General features: G+C 44.1%; 1 protein-coding gene across 4 annotated transcripts in view; it reads right to left on the bottom strand.

The window, feature by feature from the left end:
• Window positions 1-13,450, bottom strand: part of ADIPOR2 (adiponectin receptor 2) — a 52,297-nt gene extending 38,847 nt beyond the window's left edge. The window contains exon 1 of one of the 4 annotated variants that reach the window (XM_084766119.1): window positions 13,274-13,450. The gene's annotated coding sequence lies outside the window, so the exon portion shown is untranslated. Of the gene's footprint in view, window positions 1-998; window positions 1,122-12,815; window positions 13,063-13,273 lie in introns of those variants that run through there. The other 3 variants (XM_084766117.1, XM_084766118.1, XM_084766120.1) reach the window with 3 other exon arrangements.
• Between the last annotated feature and the right edge of the window lie 3,560 nt (window positions 13,451-17,010).

Below are 17,010 nucleotides of genomic sequence, written 5' to 3'. Positions count from 1 at the left end.
CCTCTATAAAAACTGCATCATGGGGGAAGGGGAGGGAAAAAAATGACAAGTTTTCCTGTTTTTCTTTTTTTTGAGAAACAAGCTTTTCCTACACAGCCCAGGCTGGCTCTTAATTCCCATCCTCATGCCACATTGTCCCAAGTGCTGGATTACAGATATGTACCAACAGTCTGGTTCTTCTACCATTAAAAATATAATCTTTTCCTGGCTGCCTTCCTAATATTAGTAAGCTTTTCACTGCTTTTTCAGAGCTCTTCAGCCTTGCTCAGGGTTTTTGTTTTTCAGGTTTTAGACGGTAGAGTTATGTTTCTAGAAAGGAATAAGAGGACCTGCAGCTTACTTACTACACAAACTTTAAAAAATGGCACAGAGACATTTTATAAAGGCTATTAGGATTGCTATATTCTCCCTTAATAAGAAAACAGCAGAGCAGGGCAGTGGTGGCACACACCTTAATCCCAGCACCCAGGAGGCAGAGGCAGGTAAGATTTTTTAGTTCAAGGCCAGCCTGGGAGTGAGCTCCAGGACAGCCAGGGATACACAAAGAAACCCTGTCTCGTTAACTAAAAAAAGGGAGGGAGGGAGGGAGGGAGGGAGGGAGGGAGTAGAGAAAATAGCATGGCCCAAGGGCAAGGAGAGCTTGCCATACAAGCACACGGATCTGATCCACAACACACATGAGGAAAACCTGGGCATGGTGGTATGTGCTTATAATTCCATCAATCAAGAGGCAGAGGCAGGCAGAGCTCTGTGAGTCCACATAGCAAGCTCCAGGACAAGCAGGACTATGTAGAGACCTTATCTCAGGAAAAGAAAGAGGGATTGAGGGAGAAGAGAGGAGAGGAGGAGTCTGGAGGGGAGGGGACAGGAGGGGGAGGGGAGGGGACAGAGAGGCAGAGAAGGAGGAGGGTCATTCCAATTCCAAGTCAGCAGGGTCTACATAGTGATAACCATAAGTCACATCGACAAGGCTTGAGGCAACTGGTCACATTACATACATGATAAATGCTGGTGCGTGGTTCATTTTCTCCTTTTTATTGAGTCCAATCCCATGAAGTGATGCCACCAACATGTAGAGTGAGCCTTCCCACCTCAATTAACCCAATCCAGAAACACCTTCATGGATGTCACAATGACCTACTGCTGCATCAACCACCTAAGCCAACACTATAGGTCTCCCTCATCATAGTATAGTGTAGTGTCACTTTTCTTTCCCTCTTCCCTGCCACTGTCAACAGTGCCCTTGACCTAGAATACAATGGATCCTCTAATCAGTCTCCCTCTTCTACTGCCATACCTGCAGGCCCATTGTATTTTGTCTTTTTCAGACAAGGTTTCACCCTGTAGCCCAGGCTAGCCTCAAACACCTGGTATTTCTCCTGCATCTACCTCTGCATCCTGAATGCTACACTTACCAACAGGAGTACCACATTTGGCATCATCATCATCATCATCATCATCATCATCATCATCATTATTCAACAGTCAAGGTGCTCATTGAAACAAAAATCTTAGACATGCATCACTTGCTATTCCTTCTTCACTCTAAAAAACTGAGGCAGGAGGACTGCCACAAGGCTAGAGGTAAGCCTGGGCTATATAATGAGTCCAAGGCCATCTTGGGTTTCATGACCAACATGACTCTCTCTAGGGAAAACACAAAAAGAAATCTTTACCATAATTTCTACAAGGCTGTTCCTTACTTCATTCATACAAACCTCTCCAATATGTTTAACAAAATTTCATCCGTTGGGGATGGAAAGATAACCTAAAATTAAGAGTACTGGCTGCTCTTCTAGAGGACCCAGGTTCAATTATCAGCACCAACCATCTGTTAATTCAAGTTCCAGGGGGTCTGACACCCACTACTAGCTTCTGCAGGCACCAGGTGCACATGTGGTACACTGACATACATACATACACGCAAAGCACACATAAAGTATTTTTTGATATAAGTGATAACAATTGAATTGTAATCTGAATAAATTAATAAAATTAAATTTAAATTTAAAAAATTAAAAATAAAAATAAAATAATTTTGAAAGAATAAAAAAATAAATAAAGTATTTTTAAAATATCATCTGGAGCTGGTGCATGCCTTTAATCCCAGCACTCGGGAGGCAGACGCAGGCGGATTGCTGTGAGTTCGAGGGCAGCCTGGGGTCTACAAAGCGAGTCCAGGACAGCCAAGGCTGAACATGGAAACCCTGTCTCGAAAAACCAAAAATAAAATAAAATAAAATATCATCTGTTGCCAGGCAATGGTGGCACATGCCTTTAATACCAGTACTTGGGAGGCAGAAGCTGGCAGATCACTATGTTCAAGGCCAGCCTAGTCCACAGAACCAGTTCCAGGACAGCCAAGGATACATAGAGAAACCCTGTCTTGAAACACCAAATAAAGAAAGATATGTAAATATCACCTGTTCACTATTTTTTGATCCTTTGATTCATACCAATCTTTCGTTTCTTTCATTCATTCATTCAAAACAGTATCTCATGTAACCCAGTCTGACTCTGAATTTAAAATGTAGCTGTAGCAGGGCATGGTGGCACATGCCTTTAATCCCAACACTTCGGAGGCAGAGGCAGGGGGATCTGTGTGAGTTTGAGGCCAGCCTAGTTTACAAAGGGAGTCTAGGACAGCCAAGGCTATAGAGAAACCCTGTCTTGAAAAACCTAAATAAATAAATAAATGAAAAATATATAAGTAAATAAGAGCCAGGCAGTGGTGGCACATGCCTTTAATCCCAGCACTTGGGAGGCAGAGGCAGGCGGATCTCTGTGAGTTTGAGGCCAGCATGGTCTACAAAGTGAGTCCAGGATAGTCAAGGCTATAAAGAAACCCTGTCTCAAAAAACAAACAAACAAATAAAATGTAAATGTAAAGTGTGCCTATAGCTTTTGGTCCTCTGGTCTCTGTTCTCAGTGCTGGTGTTACAGGCATCTGCCAACAGATTCAGCTCCCATACCAACCTTATCAGCATCGTGATCTAGACAGGCCGGCTCGTAGTTACTTAGGCCTCTCTTACCACTTACCTCTAGGTAAAAAGTCTCCTTTTGGGCAAAGGCTAACTTTTCCTAAATACAGCACACCTTACTAATACTTTATGCTGCGTAATGTCTTCCTAGCTCTTACCACTCTTCTGGGATTACTTATTTAGGTTTTCTGTTTGGGTTTTTCTTGAGCTAAGGTCTCAGGAACCCAGGTTGGCTCACAAGTTACTACAGAGCTGAGAACAACTCTTTCTGTTGTTATTGGCTTAGTGGCTTACATTTACTTATTTATTTGTTGGATTAGGGATGTACATACATGCCACCCTGTGTAGGTCAGAGCACAGCTAGAGGGAACTGGTTCTTTACCATGTCGGTCCAGGAAATTACACTCAGACCATTAGGCTTGGCAACAGGTACCTTTCCTTACTGCGCTACCTCACTGGATACCGAAAATGACTGACCCTCCTACTTCCATCTCCTAGGAATTAATACTAGACTTGTGCCACCATGCCTGACTTTCCTGGGATTATTTTCCTATCTCCCTACTCCCCTAAGCTATGGGCTCCTTACATGTCAAACTGTCTATCTTGCTCATCATCCATGACCTGAGCAGCACAAAGTTTCCAGCAGAAATTCCTTGGTGGTATGAATCCTATCCCCTCAAAATTCCTATGTTGGAACCCTAACCCCCAGTGCCTTAGACTATAGCTCTACTTTTTTTAATTTTTGAGATTTTTATTTTTACAGGTATGAGTGTGTGTCTTCATGTTTTTTTCTATGCACCACATGTGTGCAGTATCCAAGGAGGCCAGAAGAGGGCACTGCATCCTGTGACTAGAGTTACATATGTTTATGAGTCTGTATCCCGGGTACCACCAGCACCCACCACCACCCTGCCCGTTAAGTACTGAGAATCACACCCAGACCTCTGGAATAGCAACAAGTACTCCTAACTGCCAAGCTATCTCTCTAGCCTCTGTGACTATATTTAGACAAAGACAAAGGCCTTTAAAGTGGCAATTAAAGCTAAATGTGTAAGAGTAGGACCCTAGGCTGTGTGTGGTAGCGAGGCCTGTAACTCAGAGGCAGTTCGAAGCCAGCCTGAGTTACATAGCTAGAATCTGTCTCCAGAAAAAAAAGGGGAGGGGCTGGTGTGGGGGTGCCTGGCTCTAATTCAATCTGTCTTTAATAAAATAAAATTTAAAAAAAAAAAAAAAAAAAAAGACACCAGGGATGCATGCCCAGAATAAAGACCCTATTAAGACAAGAGAAGCACAGTCCATCTGCTGACATTTTAAACTTGCAATTCTATACTGGAGAACTCAGAAGACAAGTTTGTTATTTGAGCCATTCAGCCTGTGGTTATTTCACTGGCAACCTAACAACGTACATACCTGGCTTTGAACAGAACAGCACATTGCTTAAGTATTTTCTTTTCTTTTTCATCCTTGTTTGTTTTTCAAGCCATGGTTTCTCTGCGTGGCCCTGGCTGTCCTGGAACTTGCTCTACAGACCAGGCTGGACTACCTCAGATATCCACCTGCCTTTGCCTAGATTAAATGTGCTGTATGAAACGCATGCACCACCACACCCAACTTGTCTTTTCTATACACTAGTAAGTAACCTAAATCCCCAACCCCAAGAACCTAAATTCTAACTTAATAAGTATACATATATACAAAATTTTCAGTTTCATATATTTTGTCTAATTGCCTACAATACAACCTACTACTTATGTTTTTTTTAAACCTTGTTTTTGTTGTTTGCTTGTTTGTTTGTTTTGGGTGGGTCTTTGTTTTGTTTTGTTTTTTTGAGACAGGGTTTCTCTGTGTAGTCTTGGTTGACCTAGACTTACGCTGTAAACCAGGCTGGCCTCAAACATATAGATCCGCCTGCCTCTGGAGTGCTGAGATTAAAGGTGTGTGCTACCCCACCTGGCTGCTATTTAAACCTTAAACTGACACCACAACCCCTAATGATTCTCAATACACAATTTTTTAACACTTGCAGGGCTAAATATGTGTATAATCTCAGCACTCGACAGAATTCAGATTCAAAGTCAACCTGGCCAGACAATGGTGGTACACACCTTTAAACCCAGCACTCGGGAGGCAGAACCAAGTGGATCTCTGTAAGTTCGAGGCCAGCCTGGTCTACAAAGTTAAGTCCAGGACAGCCAAGGCTACACAGAGAAGCCCTGTCTCCAAGGGGAAAAAAAAGACAGCCTGGATTACATACCAAGTTAAAGGCCAACCAGAAGGAAAAACATTTGCAGCTCTTGCCCAGCATGCACGGGGCCCTGTATTGAAATCCAGCAACACACACTTACCAACAACCTGCCAAATATCGTAAATATAGGAGCAAGAAGTCTTGATGAGAATGTTCAATGTAGTGCTAGGGAGTTTTTTGTTTGTTTGTTTTAAACTTTTTATTAATTTATTTATTTGTGACATATATGTAGACAACTTATAGGAGTTGTTGGTTCTCTCCTTTCACCATGTTAAGCCTGGAGATCAAACTCAGATCACCAGGCTTGGCAGCAAATGCCTTTATCTGAAGAGCCATCTTGCTGGTCCTAATATTGATATTATTATAGGAAGAAACTGAATCATTCTAATTGTTCTGGTAGTACTGGTGATTAGACCTAGGGCCACACAGACTAGTCAAATTCTCCACACTTAGTCATATCCTACAACACCGCTTTTTCTATTTTTTACTTTTTGAGATAATTCCTTTTCCACCCCACCCCACCCCACCCCCCTTCAAGATAGGGTCTCACTGCGTAATCCTGACTGTCCTGTAAACTAGGTTGGTCTCTAACTCAAGAGATCCACCTGCCTCTGCCTCCTGGAGTTAAAGTGCTAAAGTTAAAGGCATCACCACCTGGCCCAGACCATTTCAATAACATATACAGTCAGGCTTTGAATTTATGACTCTCCTGCCTCAGATTCCCCAAGTAACTGGGATCACACTTGGTCCAAATGCCTGTCAAAACTAGAATAAATGTTAAATGACTATACTCATACAATATGACCAGGTGTGGTGACTCAGATCTATAATCCCAATACTCTGGAGGCTAAAGCAATATTGTTGTGAGTTCAAAGACCTTAGTTACACAGTGAGTTCTAAGAAAAGAATAATTGGGATGGGGGGGGTACAAGCCTGTATCCTCTGCAATCTGAGAAGAGGATAACAGGATTTGGAGTTTCAAGGACGTTCTCAGTATATACAGAGTTGAAGGCCAGTTTGAGAGACAGGAGACTCAAATAAAACAAGTGAACTAACAAACCCACTAGGAAAACCTGGTGGGGGGGCACAATCCATTAAATATGATTTTAATTCCAGCACTTAAGCTGAAGTGGGAGAATTACAAGTTAATGACCAGGCCTGGGCTACATACTAAGACTCCGTGTCAAAAATAAGAATAAAACACAAAAAGAACAGCAGCAGCTAGAGATATAAGCCAGTGGCAGAGTCCTGGGTTCCATTCCTAACACCACCAAAACAACAAGCAAATAAACAAAACAGGTATATAACAACTTATCGACACAGAAAGAAATCCATAAATATTTTTAATGTGCTACTGTAAGTCAACATCCAGAAGCACAATTCCGTGCCAAGCCAAAATGAGAGAAATTCAACATGGAGAAACCAAGTTAGCCCAGCCAAAAACAGAGCTCCTGACACTGACAGCTGTTTGCACACTGCTGCCCCAGATCATCCAGGTAACTTTCCTCAAGAGCTGACCTCTGCTTTCCTACAACTATGCCTTGAAAATGGACCTTCTAGCAAGGTTTTACAAAGCTCTGATCTCACTCAAGAATCCCAGCAACAATCAAGTCTGCCTTAGTGAGTTTCTAAAATTGTCTATACTCTTATGACTGATATGAAGAATCAAAGTGTTAAAATATAAGAACAAAATGGATAAAAATGCAATTTCATGCATGCCATGTTGAGATGTTAATGCCACCACATCACAGCTAAGATCTCTGGCTGTGATGTCAAAACTGTCAGTGTTGCCATAACTGCATGTTTCTCTAAAGTCAATACGATAGTGCTTGCTGCCCTAATCTTTTCTTTTTTTTTCCCTGAGACAGGGCTTCTCTGTGTAACCTTGGCTGTCTTAGACTCCCTATGTAGACCAAGCTGGCCTCGAACTCACAGCGATCCACCTGCCTCTGCCACCACTGCCCGGCTATGACCTTTTCTTTCTCTTCAAATGAGACAGTCTTGCTACTTCAGCCAAGCTAGCCTAGAACTCTCAATTCCTGAGCCTTACCCTCCAGAGTGCTGAGGTCACAGGAAGGAAATAGTACATAGTTCACTGCTTTGACTGCTTCCTAGGGTAAGAAAAAACAGGAACAGGACAGAGCCTCTGAAGCTAAGGCTAAAGGAGCAACAGACCTTAGCACAATATGCTATAAGGAAAAGAGGTACAAACTACAATGCTGAAAAGATTATTAACATGTCCAGAAAACAAGTTAAGAAAAAAATGCTTTTAGTTTTCCAGGTATTCACATGATTTGCAATCCCCAAAGCTTTGCCCAAAAGCCACTAAAACAACTAAAAAAGCCTATGGAAAGATTTTAAATACTATGAGGGTTTAGGATGGTTTTGGGGTGGGGTGGGGTGTAGGGTATTGTTTTATACTTTGAGAGTATGTATGTGCCACAGTGTACATTTGGAGATCATAAAACAACTTGTAGAAGTGGGTTCTCTCCTTCCACCATCTCCCTGAACCAAGAACATGAGCACAGACTTATGTGATGTACTGTACATGTGTAGAGGCAGGTGAGTGCAGGCATGCATGTGTTCGTATGTGTGTGTTATGATGCCAGAGGACAACCTCAGGTGTCAGTCCTTAGCAGCTTTCCATCTTGGCTTTGGGAACAGGACTTCTCAGTGGTACTTGACACTATACCCAGCTACTTTACAGATTAAACTCAGGCCCTTACGCTTACTGAGCTGAATCTCCAACAACAGCCCCCACCCCCTTCCTGGTTTTTGAGACAGAGTCTCATGAATCTCAGTTTGGCCCTGAGCATCCCATGTAGCCTGAGGACGACTCTGAATTCCTGATGCCCTGGCTTCTACCTCCCAAGAGCTGCCACCACACTCAGCCTCTAAGGAGGAGTTTAAAACGAAGATGAACATCTGGGAGCTCATCACCACAGAGGTAGGACTTGATAAACTTTCTAACTCCTCTTTAGGCAGTAGGTCTCTGCAAATGCAAAGTGACAAAAATCACTTAAGAGTTCCAATGATCAGTCACTGTTTATGACTGTGACTAACCACCTTATAGACAAGAAGTCTGTACGATGGACACAGTGACACACACCTATGTTCAAAGCATTTAGGAGGGCCAAGCCAAACAATCAGGAGTCCAAAGGCCAGCTTTGGATACAAGGCCAGACTCTGTCTCAGGAAAAAGAAAGGGGGGGTAGGTGGGGAGTGGAGTCCTAGCAGTAGTAATCAATGTTATAGTTTTTAAAACTGATAAGAGCCAGCCAAGTCAGCCCAGAGCCAGCTCAGCAGGTAAGGCACGTACTTGGTGAGCAAGCCTGATGATCTGAGTCTGATCCCTGCAAGCCACATAAAAATAGAAGAGAATCAACCCCGTAACTTGCAAATGTGTAACAGCATGCATGCTCCCTAAACAATTATGCATACCCCACACACAACTTAGTAAAAAAAAAAAATTCAGCTTTTTAAAGGTAACACCCCAATGTCTTCCAGCCAAGTCTGAAAGACTCGCTCAAGACTTAGTCTAGCATAAAACAAAGGTTTAAAGTAATGGTGACTTCAGCATATATATACCTCCCTCTCTTCCTCCTCCCCTAACCCCCCCCACATAATAATGTGTGCTATTATATTGTTTGATACACTTCTAAATCTTCAAATGTTTGCCTTAGAAGTTGCAGGCAAGCTCACAGAAGACTGCATGAAATCACAAGATGAAAAAATATGGAGCACTGGGTGCCAAAGGCTGAATTCCAAGTTCTAAAGGCTGAGAAAAAGATGAGAATGCTGCCGATAGGGAAGCCATTTTAGTGAAGGGCACCAAGGGTGAGTGGGTTGCAAAGGGCTACGGTCTCAAGAAGGTGCTGCCAGAAATCTCCAAGAAGCCAAACACGCCAAAGGACAAACAAAGCCAAAGCTGTAATAACTTTCAGAAAATCTACAAGACACAACAAAGAAACTGACCGACCATCCAAGAAAGCCCAAAGGTAAATAGACTAAAATAGAGGCAAAAAACAACTCTGTGTGTGTGTGTGTGTGTGTGCGCCCCCCCCCCCCCCCCCCCCGCCCCAGGCTTGTGAAGGGGAGGGAATACCCAGGCATGAACACCATAGAGGATACTGGATATGCTGATCTACTTTTCACCTTATTCCTCAGGCATGGTCTTGCACTGAACCTGGAGCTGGCTGGCTGGCTGCAGCAACCCCAGCAAGCCTCCTCTTTGCCCCTACAGTATTAGTTACAGGCCATTTATAGCCAGGATTGTACAGGGGTTCTGGGAATCCAGACGCAGAGCCTCATGCTTACACAGCAAACAATCCCTCAACAAGTTACTGCTGGCAGTATCTATGTCCTTCGTTTATTTGTTTTTGTTTTGTTTTTCTCTTTTTGTTTGTTTGTTTTCAAGACAGGGTTTCTCTATGTGTAGCCTTGGCTGTCCTAGACTAGCTTTGTAGACCAGGCTGGCCTCGAAATCACAGGGATCCACCTGCTCTATCTCCAGAGTGCTAGGATTAAAGGCGTGCGCCACTGCTCCTAGCTCTTCATTTAAAAAGGAAAAGGAAAAATCCTGGGCTAATAAAATGGCTCAGGGGATAAAGGCTTTGACCACCTGAGGACCCATGAGAGTTCAAAGCCAGCCAAATAGGGCTAGAAAGATGGTTCAAAGGACAAGTTCAGCTCCTAGAACCCATATCTAACTTCAGCTCTCAGGGATCTAATGGCCTCCTCTGAACTCCATGGACACCTGCACTCACACATGCACAAACACGCAAAGACTCAAACTCTCTCTCTCTCTCTCTCACACACACAGTTAAAAATAAATCTTTTAAGTAGAATACAAATCAATAGAATACAAATCAATATTTAGCATGAGCCACTTACATAAAAATATCTCCAAGAGTCTATAAAATAATCACCAAAATAACCTCTTAAGTGATATAATTCTGAATAATTTTTACTTTTATATTTCCTGACTCATTTTAATTTTGTCCCTGAATACATTTCCCCCTTGTAACATTTCTGAGACAGGGTCTCAGTACAGAGCCCATGCTGGCTTAAGATCACAGGCCTGCCTCAGCCTCCCAAATACTGGGATTACAGAAACGTACAACCACAGCCAACAGACACCCACCACACAGACTTTTTTCTTTCTCTATTGAGTGCTAGATAATAAAAATGCTAGCCCTTACAGTCCATTAGTCTCTATGACAACTCTGAAATAACTCAACTTTAAACACTGATAAAAACCTAAACAACTGCATGTGGCTATATCCTAGTTAAACAGGCAGCAGGCAGGACTTAGCTTGTAGACTGTAAATTGTCAAGCTCTGAAATAAAGGAAATAAAAGTATTTTCCTTTCTGAAAAGAAAACATGACTTATATTAAGTACACTACTTAAACTGATACTACTCTTGGAAAAAATTATTTGTTTTTATTTATACAATGAATACAAGGATGGAAAAATACACTCTTAAAGCTCCGGAAATCTTACTCTCATCCACAGAAGATAAAATCTGCTACTGAGTAGCCCAAAGCCTGAAACATAAACTGGGGGTTAGCCAGTTACAGATAAGACACTGGAAAGATCTTTCATGTTTAATTTGAATTTCTTTTTAAAAAAAAGTCATAATTTACCACCAATCTGCTGAAGCCTATGGTCGGAAGTGCCTGTTGCTAGAATAATTTTTGTTTACGGTTCAGTCACAATCAGCACTGTGACAAATCTCAAAGAATGAAGTAGGACTTTATTCTACAAAAGGTGTAGAAGTGACCAGGAAGTGTGACAAGATCTTAAAGTGGCCTCTGGTAAAGACACTTGAAACTTTATAACTGACAAACTTATAATCCGCCCCCCTTTAAATATTAAGGCTTTGAGCTTTATTTTTTGAGTTGTGGTGGTGATGCACACCTTTAGCCCCAACACTCAGGAAGCAGAGGCAGGCTGATCTGAGTTCAAGGACAGCCTAATCTACACAGTGAGTTCCAGGACATCCAGGGCTACACACTGAGGCCACGTTTGGGGGACATGGGGAGCTTTGAGTAGGGCATTTGCCAAATCAGAATTCTGGAGTCAGGGGCAGGATAAAAAATTTAAAAGCTTACCAGGGCATGGTGGCGCATGCCTTTAATGCCAGCACTTGGGAGGCAGAAGCAAGAGGATCGCTGTGAGTTCAAGGCCAGCCTAGTCTACAAGGTGAGGCCAGTCTGGTCTACAAGGTGAGGCCAGGACAATCAAGGCTACACAGAGAAGCCCTGTCTCGAAAAACAAAAACAAAAAATTAAGGCTTGCCTGAACTACATAAATACAGCCTGTCTCCAAAAACAACCAAAAAAGCTAAGTTGAAGAGTCTCTTTTTAACTTTTTCATTAGGGCCCAAGGAGGTAGATGATTCATGCCAACAGGATTCTTGTTAGTTTGAGGCAAATGTTTAGGCTACAGAGTAAGCTGCCCCCCCCCCAAAAGAAAACATTTAATTGGGAAGTGTTTTACGATCAAATAACTTTAAATATCATAAAAAGACTTTGGAGTATTAACTTGTTTCTTGGGGAGTAGGGGTAAGCAGTCTGCTTTTGGAAAATACAGTGAAGACAGTAACGTAAGAATTAAAGATGGTGAGATGGCTAAGCGAGGAAAGGGGCTTGCCATGCACATTTTTAAGGCCTGAACACCCAAGTTCGATTCCTGGAACCCACATAACGTAGACCAGAACCAACTCTATAAAGTTGTCCTAACCTCCACTCGTGTGACATGAACACATCACACACACACACACACAAACCATGCACACATACAATAAACTGGTAATTTTAATTTCTTAACGTTTGCTTAAAATGAGACACCAAGAGTAAAAAAAATTAAAACTAAAAGATCATCCTATTAAAATCCCCAACTATACCTACCAAATCCCAGTTGGCCGTGTATCTTTCTACCAAAAACTAACTGCTCAACCCTCTCATGAAAGTTTTCAAACTCCAGAAGCAAACGCTTAAATCAAGGTCAAAGAAAGCCAGAAAAAAAAAAACCCAATCAGCTGTCTGATCCAATGCTCTCTCAGCCCTTTCAAAACTTACTTTATAACCGTTATTCCCTAAAACAAGCTGGCAGGTAAAAATCCAAAGGGGGCTGAAAACTGGGCCCAAGAACTATCCCGCAGTGACTGCCTGAAGCGCCACCTAAGGAAAGGTGAGGGCAACCTTCTCGAATCCCAGTGGTGGGAAAAGTAGCGCGCTGAGCACAGCCCATCCGAAGCAAGCCTGGCCAGAGAAATCCCTAGAAGTGGCAGAAGACACCAACTACAGTGGGACGGGAGCATTCCCGTCGCGGGCCGTCACGGGGGCACCAGCTCCGAAGACGACATTCAGAGCGAGGGGCTTCGGACCCTCCGCCCGGCGGTGGGCAAAGGGCAGCGGGCGCCCGCGACTGCAGCTGCACCGAGCGCGGCCCCAGGCCCGCTCCGGTCACCACTCGGGCCCCGCACCGGGCGCGCGGCCGCCGGTCAGAGTTCCGGCCAAGCTCGGAGCCGGCCAGACGCGCGCTCCCGGCCCGCGCCGGGGACACCTGTCCCTCAGCCCTCACCTCCTTCCGACCCCGGCAATCTGCTGAGCCCGGGAAGCCGCGCTCGAGCCACAGCCCCTCACCCGGCTTGGCCGCCGCCTGGCCGCGCGGCTCCAGCGCCTCGGGAAGCAGTGCCTCGCGGAGGGGAAAGGGTGAGCGGAGGGAGGGGGCCGCTCGCTGGAGCCGCCACCGCCACCGCCGCCGCCGCCGCCACCGCGGTACCGCGTCGGAACTGTGCTCGCGCCGCCGCGACCGCCGCCGCCGCCGCGTCTCCCCGCCTCCGCGCCCGCGCGTAGCCGTGACGCGCATCGCACGAGGCGGGTCGAGCCAGTAAGACCACACCCCGTGCGCAGCCGCGATGGTCTAAAACGGAAGTCTTCCCCTCCGGTAGCTCAAGAACCAAGGTGCATCTTGGGAGTTGTGGTTCGGCCCGGAACACAATGTAAACAGTGCGGGCAAAATGCCTCAGCTGTGCTCACCCTGTTTCTTCGACGATTCGCGAAGAGATGAGAGGAGGAGGGGGCCGCCGCGGTCGGGGGTGCTTCCCTCGATGTCTATGGGTGCAAGCCACAGTTTAAAGACGCGGGCTGGAGCGTGTGTCTGTGTCTGAGGCCAACGTAATGCTAGGCGTCGTCTTGTGAAGGTTTCGGAATTCCAAAAGCGTTACTCAACTCTTCCTCAAACAGTAGGGCTTGTATTTATTACTATATTAATGTATGATGACTTATGCCCTACTACTTCTAGAAGATATGTATGAACTCTTAAAATATGTAATTCAGAATTATTCTCAATCGTCTTAAAAGTAAAGGTCGATTACAAACGACTTAAGCATTGGGTGTTTACCCTTAAGGAGTGATTTGCGGATAGTGAGCTTTCCTATTGAAATCTGCCTTAATAGGAGCCTAACAAGGAACTGTAGAAGCTGGCTTGCAGAGAAAAATGGTTTCTTCCTGTTCAGTTGTAAAAGGAATCTATCTTTCACAGCCTTCAGGCCAAAACTTAATAACCATTAAACTCAGAAGCTCTACTTTCGACTTTAGAGGAAGCCTTTGCCCACAGCTTATTGTCCTCGCCGTTGGAACACGGAACACAATAGGTCTCCCATCTAAGAAGCTGAAGTCTGGTGTTGGCGAGGGGGGAAGGTGGGGGGGGGGGTGGAGAATGACACGGATGGAAAAATTCTTCAACCAGGAAAAACACTAGGGAGGTTGAAGCAGGAAGAGCTTGCGTGTTCCAGGTCAGCCTGATCTACATAACAGCTTCCAGGACTGTAGCTCTTAAAAAAAAAAAAAAATGCAAATGTTGGAGACTAAGATTGAGAAAGACGCCGCCCCGTGGTGGTGATGCACGTCTTTAGTCCCAGCACTTGGGAGACAATGGCAGGATGATCCGTGTGAGTTTGAGGCCAACCTGGTCTACAGAGGGAGTTCTAGGACAGCGAGGGCTACACAGCGAAACCCTGTCTAGAAAACAAAACAAAACAAAAGATTGAGAAAGACCTTTCCACAACACATCGGAAACCAAGTGCAGGCATTTGGTAATTAAGAACTTGACCAACAGCTGGAAATACAGCTCAATGGTAGAGGGCTTGCCTACCACTCTGAAGGCTTCAATTCCATCACCAACTTAAGAGGGGGCAAAAAAGGTCCATAATACCAGCTTAAATAGGACAAAAGTCAGATTTTTTTTTTCTGGCCTTAATATAAGAAGTCCCCTAAGGAAAACGGACTTAGGATAAACCAACCAAAAAAAAGTAGCCAAAGATCCACATCTTGCCAGGTATCGGGGCTCACAACTAAATTCCTAGCACTTGGGGAGCTGGTATAGGACGGCTGCTGTGAGTTCATGGCCAGCCTGGGCCACAAGATGAGTTCCAGGTCAGCCAGAGCTAGAATAAGACCCTGCCTCAGCAAAACAAAACAAAACTCCCTCTCAAATCTGGCCTGCTTTGCTTTCTTTTAAAGACTCTACTTTAACCAGGCAAAGAACTTTACTCCAGGAACAACCTACCTTTTGCTGAAACAGGTTTTTAAAGTAAACATCTTCCTTTTTCCCTCCTACCTCTCACCTTGGTCTCTGTTGAAGTGATCTCATTGTCAGTCACTGCAGGCAATTTCTGATGCTTCTATAATGATGAAACAAACCACCTTATTTCCTCAAAATGCTCACACCTTCTCAGCTAATAAGGACCTTTGCTACTCTCCCTACCCCGGAGGGCCGTTCCTGAGTCCCATTGCCACATTGGCTTCCTCTTTCTCTTTACCTAGCTGACACCATCAAATGTTTCAAAGCTGTTTGTTTGTTTGTTTGTTCAGATATTTCCCCCTGACCATGACTTAGTTACTGACATTTATGGGTTGTCTCCCTCCTTAGCTGTTCACATATCACAGAGAATTCAGCAACATCCAGTATCTCCCAACGCCAGCTGTGGATCTTCAGTGACAGAATCTCTCTTCATGTGTGTGTGTTTGTTGGGTTTGTTTGTGTGTATGTTTTTCCAGCACTAGAAACTGAATTTAAGGCCCTATGAGGGCTCAGGCAAGCCTCTTGCTATATTGCTACATCCCCAGCTCTTCTCTCAGGTTTTTTTTTTTTAACATGGGGTTTGGATGCCATAGTAGAGGACAACTTTGTGGAATCTGTCCTCTCTCTCCATCATGTGGGTCTGGGAGTTGAATTCAGATCGTCAGGCTTGGTGACAAGTACCTTTACACACTGGACCAGTTCCTGTGCCCAGCCTCTCCATTCTTAAGGTGTGCCCTTTATCCACAGGGATGAGTACCGCATCTCCTGCGGCAACAAAAGACATTTCCTTCCACCCTACCCCATACCAGGAACCATGACCCAACCATGACCTCCAGTACAGCCAGTTTGATACAGTCATCTCTGTCATCTGTTGATACTGAAGACAAAACACTGGTTGAGTAATAGAATTCAGATGTTGCTTCAGGACGTGTTAACATGTGGCTGGCTTAATGACAATGAACTTGCTTCGAGAATGGACTTAGTCACCTTTGTGATAGTCAAGTCAATAGCCAGTGAAAATGGAAGATGCATCGAAAATTCTAAAGCCATAAGCAAATGGTAGAGCAACTACTAATTAAAAATAAAAATTCTAGCTGGGCAGTAGTGGCACACAGCTTTAATCCCAGCACTTGGGAGGCAGAGGCAGGTGGATCTCTGTGAGTTCGAGGCCAGCCTGAACTATAGAGGGAGAGTTCCAGGACAGCCAGAGCTGTTCTACAGAGAAACCCTGTCTTGAAAAACCAATAAATAAATAAGTAAAATAAAATAAAATAAAAATTCTAGCTGGGCAGTAGTGGCACACACCTTTGATCCCAGCACTCAGGAGGCAGCGGCAGGAGGATCTCTGTGAGTTCCAGGCCAGCCTGGTTTACAAAGCAAGTCCAGGACATCCAGGGATACACATAGAGAAACCTTGTCTCAAAAATTTAAATTTAAATTTAAATTTAAATTCTAGATACTATTGTGAGTTTAAACTCCAGTTTGGAAGTGGTTTCTGTGCTTCTCCTATGAAGAAAAGTTGTTTTCTGCTCAGGACAATTGGTTGTTTTTTTTTTTTTTCAAACTTTTCAAGATTGACTTTATTTTATGTGTGTGGACATTGTGCCTGCATGTATGTCTATGTACCATGTATATACAGTGCCTACAGAGGACTGGATCTCTCATGGAAGTCTGGAGAATTGAACCCCAGGCCCTCTTGACCACTGAGCCATCTCTTCAGCCCAACAATTACTATAATTAATGGGAACAATTATTCTGCCATAGGAAACCAAAAATTAGTGTATAGTCTTAAGAAATCTGTATTTGTGGCTTAAAATTACAAGCAGAGGAGCTGGAGAGATGGCTCAACCATTAAAGGCTAGGCTCACAATCAAAAATCACAAGCAGGGCATGGAAGTCCATACCTGTAAGTCCAGGACTGGGAGGCTAAGGCCAGCCTGAGGTATGTAGGGAGAGCATACCTCAATAAATAAATGTCATGAGTGTGCTATGTCAGAAACATAGACCCACACATTTATATCTTCCCACCGTTGTCAGAATTTACTGACTAGCAATACATTCACAAGGTATGGAGGTTTCAATGGCATCAGTTTGCCCAGTGTTCCCACTTGCCATGATAGCCATGTAAAGTGTTAAGACGTCATAGCAGAATTCAAAAGGTATAAAAAGTCCTGAGAAGCAGGGAAGCTAA

The sequence above is a fragment of the Acomys minous genome (assembly GCF_964271855.1).
Source record: "Acomys minous genome assembly, chromosome: 17".
NCBI lineage: Eukaryota > Metazoa > Chordata > Mammalia > Rodentia > Muridae > Acomys > Acomys minous.
This window is presented reverse-complemented; position numbering and strand designations above follow the sequence as displayed.